This window comes from Carcharodon carcharias, chromosome 34, assembly GCF_017639515.1.
Source record: "Carcharodon carcharias isolate sCarCar2 chromosome 34, sCarCar2.pri, whole genome shotgun sequence".
Taxonomy (NCBI): Eukaryota; Metazoa; Chordata; class Chondrichthyes; order Lamniformes; family Lamnidae; genus Carcharodon; species Carcharodon carcharias.
In genome coordinates this window covers 25,731,861-25,743,004 of record NC_054500.1, presented here as the reverse complement: position 1 = coordinate 25,743,004, position 11,144 = coordinate 25,731,861, and the positions used below count along the sequence as shown (strand labels likewise).

The following is an 11,144-nucleotide window of genomic DNA, read 5'->3' as shown; positions in this document are numbered from 1 at the left end:
TTCTCTGGAGATGCTGTCAGACCTGCTGAGTTTTTCCCGGTATTTTTGTATTTGTTTTGGATTTCCAGCATCTACAGTTTTTTGCTTTTATCTGAGGAAAAGAAGGATGTTCAAAGATCTAGGTTTAAAAAGTGGTCTTTCAGAAGGATAAGGAATTGGAGAGTGAGGAATTAAAATATGATATTTGTGCAAGGACACAGCTTACCTTTGACTGGGCATCTGAAACTGCTCTACAGAAAGTTGGACTTACTTTTTTCAAGGCAGCAAACCTTCTCTAAATCAAACTTGAGTATGGGCATGGGGCCATTTGCTATTATGCTTGCAACAGCTGTAGCTTTCTACAAGCGCAATAAAATCTGTCAGGACTATTGAGGAAGAGACAGGGAAACCCAATTTATCACTCACACGGCTGAACTGAAACTATTATTGGAGGCACATTAAACGTCTTCCACCGTTAAAAAGATGATTCATATAACACTGCTTCCAGAGGCCTATGTCTCTCCAACAATAACAGTTTATTGACTAAAAAAAATCCACACACAATAGTTTATGAAGCTTTCAGTTCCTTTATCATATCCAACGAAGTGTTAAGCTATAGTGGGCACTGCAGTTAAATTCACTAGCACATTGTGAAATGGAGTTCAACAATGACAATGGAGAACATGTACTGTGTCATGTATAAAAATCTTTTGTCAAATAGGGCATGAATCGTTACTAAATTTATACCTAGATTCTTGCTAGAAGCAAGAAGCAGAATATTTCCTTTTTAAAAAAGCTTACAAACCATCAGCCCTGATTGGACACATACAACTTACAATGCACAGTCTAATAAATTACAGGAATGACTCCCATCTTCTCCCTCCTCTCCTGGTGATGGTGTTTTATATTGGGTTCAGTTCCCAGAGATCTGACTGCTCTTCAGTACCACACCCAACTGGACACACACAAATTTAGACTTGTGAGTGATGACAGGTTATTTATTCCTGGAGACATCAATATTGAGCCCATCCCATTATAGAAACATAGAAAATAGGAGCAGGAGTAGGTCATTCGGCCCTTCGAGCCTGTTCCGCCATTCAATATGATCATGGCTGATCCTCTATCTCAACGCCATACTCCCACTCTTTCCCTTATACTCCTTGACACTTATAGGAGTCTAGAAACCTTTCTATTTCCTTCTTAACTATATTCAGTGACTTGGTCTCCACAGGATTACCACCCTCTGAGTGAAGAAGTTTCTCCTCATCTCAGTCCTAAATGGCCTACCCTGTATACTGAGACTGTGACCTCTTGTTCCAGACTCCCCCAGCCAGAGGAAACATCATCCCTGCATCCAGTCTGTCCAGCCCTGTCGGAATTTTATACATTTCAATCAGATCCCCTTGAATTCTTATAAACTCCAGTGAATACAGGTCTAGTCAACCCAATCTCTCCCCATATGTCAATCTTGCCATTCCAGGAATCAGTCAGGTGAACAAGCCCTGGATATGCCCGAGGTTGGAAATTCTGGTTGATTTTTTTCCCTCCCTTAGCCTAAGGGCATTCTGATTAGTTGCAGCACAAGATTAATGAGCTTAATAGAGACCTGCAGAAATCAATAGCCTAGAAGGAATGCTGGTTAACATTCCCAGGGGCACTGGGAGCAATTAAAGTACATCTATTGCTCTCTCCCTTCTTACAGTTAGTTCAGAACATGGATTGAATATACCTCTGTATGTAATGCATGTTGGACAATAAACCAACCCAACAGACATTTTTCTCTGAAATCCTCAGTACAATGGGAGCTGCCAGTCTGGACCTTACACTTTCCATGTTGTTGTGTGATTGACTTGAGATGGTTTAGGTGCAAATTGTTGTTGTTCTTACAGATTATCTTTATAAACACCTTTGGTGGCTGCTTTATCGAACAGCTGTTGTGCTAATCAACACCCCAAGTTCTTTGTGCTTTTACCATTTCACCTTCAACCACTCCATTTGCACTTTGACCTTTCTGCCTTTTTCCTCTAATACTGTAAAATGCTTTATTTTAAAGCAGTTTTATTCATCTGTTTCTTCCTCATCCTTTGGGAATTATTACACTGTCTTATAAAATATTCAACTATGCGCAGGCTTTTAAACCATTAGCAACTTCCCGCTTGACAAGTATTTTGTGAAAATGTGACCTTTGACCTTTACCTTTTGTCTCCCCCACCACCCCATCTTCCTCTCCCCACCACCTCTGGTCAATTTTTTGTTTGTACAAAGGGTTCATCGCTCTTTTCCCTTTCAGTTCTGATGAGGATCTCTTCTTTACCCAAACATTAATTTGCCTTTGCTCTTTTCAACAGTGGAGGGCCTGCTCTATATCTCTAGCATTTTCAATCTTCGATGACTATTGGGCCTTTAGATCCACAAACCCATTCCCACCATAAACCAGTGCATGTACAATCTCCCCACTGTGCACTCTAATCCAACTAGTTCCATCTCTTACAGGAAGGTTTTACAAATCCTGTCCTGCAAACAAAGGAAATTCAACCAAGATATCTATCTAATCTTCTGTCTCATTAACTCAGAAACCACTTTCTCTATCCTACAATCAATTGACTCCCAGTTTCATTCATCCAGCTGTTTTATTTTAAAGCTTGCTGTGCCACTGTCAGGTTGATCCATGAGGTGAAGACCCAGGTGTTGACTAGTGTTCAGTCATTTCCTTCGGCCGCTTCTCGGCCTTTTGGTTAAGATCAAGTGTAGCATCTGTTCTTATCAGTTTAATATCTGATACATCTGGGATGAGCATCCTCTGCAGTCACCATCGCCATGAAGCAGTCTGGTTAGAGCGTCCTCTGCAGTCACCGTCGCCGTGAAGCAGTCTGGGAAGAGCATCCCCTGCAGTCACCATCACCGTGAAGCAGTCTGGGAAGAGCATCCTCTGCAGTCACCATCGCCGTGAAGCAGTCTGGTTAGAGTGTCCTCTGCAGTCACCATCGTCGTGAAGCAGTCTGGGAAGAGCATCCTCTGCAGTCACCATCGCCATGAAGCAGTCCGGGAAGAGCATCCTCTGCAGTCACCATCGCCGTGAAGCAGTCTGGGAAGAGCATCCTCTGCAGTCACCATCGCCGTGAAGCAGTCTGGGAAGAGCATCCTCTGCAGTCAGCATCGCCATGAAGTAGTCCGGGAAGAGCGTCCTCTGCAGTCACCATCACCGTGAAGCAGTCTGGTTAGAGCGTCCTCTACAGTCACTATCGCCGTGAAGCAGTCTGGGAAGAGCGTCCTCTGCAGTCACCGTTACCGTGAAGCAGTCTGGGAAGAGTGTCCTCTGCAGTCACCATCGCCGTGAAGCAGTCTGGGAAGAGCATCCTCTGCAGTCACCATCGCCATGAAGCAGTCTGGGAAGAGCATCCTCTGCAGTCACCATCGCCGTGAAGCAGTCTGGTTAGAGTGTCCGCTGCAGTCACCATCGTCGTGAAGCAGTCTGGGAAGAGCGTCCTCTGCAGTCACCGTCACCGTGAAGCAGTCTGGGAAGAGCATCCTCTGCAGTCACCATCGCCGTGAAGCAGTCTGGTTAGAGTGTCCGCTGCAGTCACCGTCGCCGTGAAGCAGTCTGGGAAGAGCATCCCCTGCAGTCACCATCACCGTGAAGCAGTCTGGGAAGAGCATCCTCTGCAGTCACCATCGCCGTGAAGCAGTCTGGTTAGAGTGTCCTCTGCAGTCACCATCGTCGTGAAGCAGTCTGGGAAGAGCATCCTCTGCAGTCACCATCGCCATGAAGCAGTCCGGGAAGAGCATCCTCTGCAGTCACCATCGCCGTGAAGCAGTCTGGGAAGAGCATCCTCTGCAGTCACCATCGCCGTGAAGCAGTCTGGGAAGAGCATCCTCTGCAGTCAGCATCGCCATGAAGTAGTCCGGGAAGAGCGTCCTCTGCAGTCACCATCACCGTGAAGCAGTCTGGTTAGAGCATCCTCTACAGTCACTATCGCCGTGAAGCAGTCTGGGAAGAGCGTCCTCTGCAGTCACCGTTACCGTGAAGCAGTCTGGGAAGAGTGTCCTCTGCAGTCACCATCGCCGTGAAGCAGTCTGGGAAGAGCATCCTCTGCAGTCACCATCGCCATGAAGCAGTCTGGGAAGAGCATCCTCTGCAGTCACCATCGCCGTGAAGCAGTCTGGTTAGAGTGTCCGCTGCAGTCACCATCGTCGTGAAGCAGTCTGGGAAGAGCGTCCTCTGCAGTCACCGTCACCGTGAAGCAGTCTGGGAAGAGCATCCTCTGCAGTCACCATCGCCGTGAAGCAGTCTGGTTAGAGTGTCCGCTGCAGTCACCATCGTCGTGAAGCAGTCCGGGAAGAGCGTCCTCTGCAGTCACTGTTACCGTGAAGCAGTCTGGTTAGATCGTCCTCTGCAGTCACCATCGTCTTGAAGCAGTCTGGGAAGAGCGTCCTCTGCAGTCACCGTTACCGTGAAGCAGTCTGGTTAGAGCATCCTCTGCAGTCACCATCGCCATGAAGCACTCCGGGAAGAGCGTCCTCTGCAGTTACCATCACCGTGAAGCAGTCTGGTTAGAGCGTCCTCTACAGTCACTATCGCCGTGAAGCAGTCCGGGAAGAGCGTCCTCTGCAGTCACCATTACCATGAAGCAGTCTGGTTAGATCGTCCTCTGCAGTCACCGTCGCCGTGAAGCAGTCTGGTTAGAGCATCCTCTGCAGTCACTGTCGCCGTGAAGCAGTCTGGGAAGAGCGTCCTCTGCAGTCACCGACACCATGAAGCAGTCTGGTTAGAGCGTCCTCTACAGTCACCATCGCCATGAAACAGTCTGGTTAGAGCATCCTCTGTAGTCACCGTCGCCGTGAAACTGTCTGGTTAGAGCGTCCTCTGTAGTCACCGTCGCCGTGAAGCAGTCTGGTTAGAGTGTCCTCTGCCGTCACTGTCGCTGTGAAGCAGTCTGGTTAGAGCGTCCCCTACAGTCACCGTCGCCATGAAGCAGTCTGGTTAGAGCGTCCTCTGCAGTCACTGTCGCCATGAAGCAGTCTGGGAAGAGTGTCCTCTGCAGTCACCGTCGCCGTGAAGCAGTCTGGTTAGAGCGTCCTCTGCAGGCACTGTCGCCGTGAAGCAGTTTGGGAAGAGTGTCCTCTGCAGTCACTGTCGCCGTGAAGCAGTCTGGTTAGAGCGTCCTCTGTAGTCACCGTCGCCGTGAAGCAGTCTGGGAAGAGCGTCCTCTACAGTCACCATCACCGTGAAGCAGTCTGGGAAGAGTGTCCTCTGCAGTCACCGTCACCGTGAAGCAGTCTGGGAAGAGTGTCCTCTGCAGTCACCGTCGCCGTGAAGCAGTCTGGTTAGAGCGTCCTCTGCAGTCACCGTCGCCGTGAAGCAGTCTGGTTAGAGCGTCCTCTGTAGTCACCGTCGCCGTGAAGCAGTCTGGGAAGAGCATCCTCTGCAGTCACCATCACCGTGAAGCAGTCTGGTTAGAGCATCCTCTGCAGTCACTGTCGCCGTGAAGCAGTTTGGGAAGAGTGTCCTCTGCAGTCACTGTCGCCGTGAAGCAGTCTGGTTAGAGCGTCCTCTGTAGTCACCGTCGCCGTGAAGCAGTCTGGGAAGAGCATCCTCTGCAGTCACCATCACCGTGAAGCAGTCTGGGAAGAGTGTCCTCTGCAGTCACCGTCACCGTGAAGCAGTCTGGGAAGAGTGTCCTCTGCAGTCACCGTCACCGTGAAGCAGTCTGGGAAGAGTGTCCTCTGCAGTCACCGTCGCCGTGAAGCAGTCTGGTTAGAGCGTCCTCTGTAGTCACCGTCGCCGTGAAGCAGTCTGGGAAGAGCATCCTCTGCAGTCACCATCACCGTGAAGCAGTCTGGGAAGAGTGTCCTCTACAGTCACTGTCGCCGTGAAGCAGTCTGGGAAGAGTGTCCTCTGTAGTCACCGTCGCCGTGAAGCAGTCTGGTTAGAGCGTCCTCTGTAGTCACCGTCACTGAGTGAAAAAAAACAAAGAGTGACATCACAGGAAAACTGTAAGTTCATTGGTTGGTAAGTAACTGCTAGTTTTAACTACCTATTCTAAGTTGATTTCAGGTTAAAGGTGATGACTGGGGCCCAGGATCGGAGGCCTAACCCTTCAGCTTCAACTCAGCAGAGAGAACAAGTTCCAGTTGATTTTAAAAAGTGTATTTTGAATCTCTATTCTAGCTTGCTTTCAGATTAAAGGTAAATAGGAGAAATATTTTACAGATTGATAAACTAAAGACCAGTAGGAAATTTAAAAACAAGTTGAAAAACTAATTAATTAAACTAGAGATGCAGGGCCAGGCGATGTGTTGTAGCTGCATGATGTGGGAGCTGCTGGGCCCCATTGTGGTTCCTAGTGACTACATCTGTAGCAAATGTTGGTTGCTCGAGGAACTCCAGCTCAGAGTTGATGAGCTGGAGTCTGAGCTTCGCACACAGCGACACATCGGGGAGGGGGAAGAGTTACCTAGACGCCCTGTTTCAGCAGACAGTCACACCCCTTAGATTAACTACCTTAAATTCGACCAGTGGTCAGGGACAGGAGGGTGTGACTATGAGTGAGGCAGGTAGAGGGATCCAGGAAGTAGCACTGCAGGAGCCTCAGCCCTTGCCCTTATCCAACAGGTTCGAGATTCTTGCTCCCTGTGTGGACGAGAGCAGGGACTGTAGGGAGGATGAGCAAACTGACCACAGCACCATGGTACAGGGAGCCATTCAAGTGGGGAGAGAAAAGAGAAATGTAGTTGTAATCGGGGATAGTATAGTTAGGGGAATTATACTGTTCTCCGTAGCCAGGATCGAGAGTCCCGAAGGCTGTGTTGTCTACCTGGTGCCAGGGTTAAGGATCTCTCATCTGGGCTGCAGAGGAACTTGCAGTGGGAAAGGAAGGATCCAGTTGTCGTGGTCCACGTAGGTACCAACGATATAGTTAGAACGAGGAAAGAGGTTCTGCTGAGGGAATATGAGCAGCTAGGGGCTAAATTAAAAAGCAGAACTAAAAAGGTAATAATCTCCAGATTACTACCTGAGCCACGAGCTAATTGGCACAGGGTCAATAAGATTAAAGAGGTAAATGCATAGCTCAAAGATTGGTGTGGGAGAAATGGGTTCGAATTCATGGGACATTGGCACCAGTACTGGGGAAAGAGGGAGTTATTTCATTCATACAGGCTCCACTTTAATCAGGCTGGGACCAGTGTCCTGGTGAATTGCATAAGTAGGGTTCTGGATAGGGCTTTAAACTAAATAGTGACGGGGGGGTGGGGGTGGTGGGGAGGTGGTGGTTAAGTTGCATGGAAATATAAAAATTCAAAGTTTAAGGAGAGGGTAAGAGTGCAGGTTAGTGATGAGGCTGATTGTTACCAACAAGCGAAAGGAAGGGACAGAGTGTGTGAACGCCATATTGCACCAAGGAATCATATAAGAGTAAGGATTCCCCGGCTGTCAGAGTGCGCTCTCTCACACATGCACACATCTCCCTGAGACTAAGTGCTGCCTCAGGGAGATCGCTGAAAGACTGGCAAATATAACAAACATAACAATAGAAAATTCATTAACATGTCCCCCTCATGTGAAAATGTCACACGAGATGGGACGTGTTAATGAAATAAACAAAAACTTTATTAAAACGTTTTTAAAACCGCAGTCAAACCTCATCCCGCCATTGGATGAGGTTTGTAAAAAAATCTCCTACCCACCTACCTGTTGGGCCCGAGCGCTGAGCCGAAGTTCGCACGGGCCCCTCAAAATCATCGACGATTGGCAAGTTAAGGGCCTTAACGAGGCCTTTAATTAATGGTGGGCACGCATTCTGCTGACCAAGATATCGTGATGCCACATGCTGACATCGGGACGCTCGGGTGACATTTAAGTGCTGGCGTGTGGACTCCGCCACCTGCACACCAGCCAGAAGATTCTGCCTATGGTATGATTTATCTTCACAATCCTTTTCTTAGCAGCAGCTTGGCTGTGGATCAGCAGAAGATGTGAATGGTGCGATAGAAATGCTAATTCATTCTCTGCTTTTTATTTTTCCATGGGCCTTGCCATTCCTCCTATTTGAAAAAAAGGATCCAGAAAGTGGACATTCAGCCCGTCGAGCGTGTTCCATGCCATTCAGGGAAATTACAACTTATCTGCACCCTAACTCCATCCATCCACCTTGACTTCATATTCCTTAATCCCCATGTCCTGCAAAAATCTAGTGTTCTCAAATTTAAAAGTATTAATTGAGCTAGCATCCACTGCTTCCTGTGGGAGAGAGTTCCACATTCTCCCACCCTTTGTGTGAAGAAGTGTTTTCTAACTTCTATCCCGAACAGTCTGGCTCTGAGTTTAAGGTTATGTCCCCTTACCTTCTGGAATCCTTCACCAGTAGAAATAGTTTCTCTCTACCTACCCTATCAATTAATTTCAAAATCCTAAAATCTCAATCAAATTATCACCTAACCATCTATATTCCTAGTTTCTGTAACCATTCCATATAATGTAACTCTTATAGAATCCTGAAAACATTCTGATAAATCTACACTGGACTCCTTCCAAGACCAATGTAACTGTTCTAATAGTTCAGCCAAGCATTATATGCTTTTATGTGCAAGTCTGGACAGTGATTGTGGCCGGCTGGTTGATCACAAATTCTGTTGCGATCAGAGATCCACTCTTACACTTCCCTGCTGGAGATCACTGGATGTCAAGAGCAGAAACTCTCGATCATTTCCTCTCAGCTCTGCTAAGGTCGGTTGCAATGTTTTACTGCCATGTTAGAGATCAGCAGAGGCTACAAATCAAACCTGGGACTTACTGATTTACATAGCTCAGCAATACACAGAGGGAGGGAGGGAGGGATCCCACATTCACCACGCCTCAAGCCAAAGTTCGCAGCTTATTGTATGCTGAACTTGTTCCTGCCTTGCTGAAACCTGCAAGTCTCCAAGGACCAGTGTCTCATGTTTGCAGCTTACTGTAGAATTACAGCCGAACCACCAACTCCTCTGAGCATGGAGTGGCAAAATGAGAAAATCCCATTGACTCAGTGACAGACGTTAAATGTGTACAAGGGCATTTAGTACAAATCAAAAACCCAAACACACAATTCAGACACTGCCAAAACCTGGAACAAACTGAAAAGTTTTACATCAAAAAGGTTGTTACTTTAGGCTCCCATGGACTTATTTTATTTGCTGAATAAATTTTTGTCTGCGTCTCCTTCATTATCCTTGTGCATCCATCAGCAGACAGGTTTAGAAAGTGGCAGGCTGCTAATCCTCTCCTAATGCATCTGGAATCAGCTGTTGGGACTACAACGGGTATTACCCACATTCTGATCTAGCCTCACTCTCCTGTAGACAAGGTATTTGTGAGGAAAAACATTAGGTTGTATAATGAGAAGCATAGATGGAAAAGTTGCAAAGGAACATTGACAGATCGAGCGAACCAGAGGTCAATAAAGGCAAGTAGGAGCTCACCCAATTTGAGCTCAAGAAAGACAGACCAGATTTGTGTTATGCAAGTACACTAATGCTTATGGAACCAAGGTCCTCCTGTTCCTGTGTGGCTTCTCAGCACAGCTGAGTTCAAAAATTGACCATGTGGAGTCGCCACACTATTGGTCTCTTATGCATCCTGACTAAGATTAGGTCTCTAAGCAAAGAGTATGGGTTAATCGTGGGTCCTTCCAGTCAGAGTCACTGAGCCCAATTCCTCCTTTAGAGGGAAAAACTCCACCAATAAGTGATGTATAAGGGGTTAATTCAAACTGTGATATGCTAATGAGATGCTATACATCATCACAGGAAGTGGCGCAATGTCTCATGATCTTACTCTCTTGTAGTCCTCATGGTGAGATGTAGCTCACAGTAAGCTAAATAAAGTTATGTTTTCCTTACCTCAGCAGACTTTGTAAATATTCCCTGTTACCACACCAAGACTAAGAATAATAGAATAACCACAGAAGAAACAAGGCCAATTAAAAACAGAAAAATAAGGAGTGCAGCCCACCAAAAGAGGAACATCTTCATACCTAAAGTAGGGGTCAAAATGGTTCATTCTAAACTGTCTGGATGATTGGAGCAATTGTCAAGAACTTCACAAAGATCGTCCCATTCAGAATAGGGGCCATTCTCTAAGAAGTTCCTCTGTGTCCATTGGTGAAACGGTAGGCCCTTTAGAAGTTGGGTTACTCACATCAGGCAAACTGACTGGCTGCCTCCAGGGCATCAATTCCTGTCGGACTGATGCAGTCAAAGAATGTAAACTGTAATGAACGCTCTGGTATATTTATGGCAAACTAGGGACAGAGTGCTAATTACAGCACAAAGAGTAGGCAAGTGTTTTACTTAGCCCGAGGGCCCTCAATCTCTGATTAAACAGTGCTGCAACATTAATTCTAGCCATTACTCAGTGACAGGATGAGGTTGATGTGAAAGTTCAAATCTATTGTTTAGGCACTTGGTGCATGGCAGGAACAAGGGATCAAGCCTTCATTCTCCTACATTAAACTGATGAAATGAAAGGTCATTTGTCTGTGGAGGGAAGCAGCAAACACTCATTCAGGAGGAGACCAGACAAAGGGTTTGAGTTCCACTATTGTCTCCCTCAGTGGCCAGCTCAGTCTAGTCAAGGGATCAACAACAATTTTTTTTAAAACTTGAAGAGCCTTTTCAAAAGGTTTGCATAAGATAAAAACTACTGGAACCGTAAGATGAAAATTTGACATTTCTAAACCAAGATTCTCTGGTAGAATGCATAATTTGCATATATAATTAAACACGGATTGAATTTATATGTCAATCGAGAAAAAAATTGGAATTGAGAATAGACAATCTGAATTATCACTTTATTGTTGATAACTTTGTCAGTAAAGTCATCTTTAAAACAAACTTCAATTTAAGGTGTGTAGAATTATTGATTCTCATGATAGGACATAGCTTTCAATAGCACATTCAGGACATTCAGGACAATTTCTCATCTCAGCTATATTGGAAACAATAATGGTCACAACCATAAAACCTACTCCTCATATCAAAGCATTATCTACAACCATGAAGTAGCTGTTCCACTCAAACAGGTTTATTTAGAGCACAATGATGTTTTTTGTTAATCATTGGAAACCATAGAGTGCAGCATAATGAATAGCTTTTTATCTCCATGATAAAAACATGGCTCTTAAATGGTT

General features: G+C 46.1%; 1 pseudogene; it reads left to right on the top strand.

The window, feature by feature from the left end:
* Positions 1-2,694: 2,694 nt before the first annotated feature.
* On the top strand, positions 2,695-2,781 carry LOC121272744 (annotated as a pseudogene).
* The last annotated feature ends 8,363 nt before the right edge of the window (positions 2,782-11,144 follow it).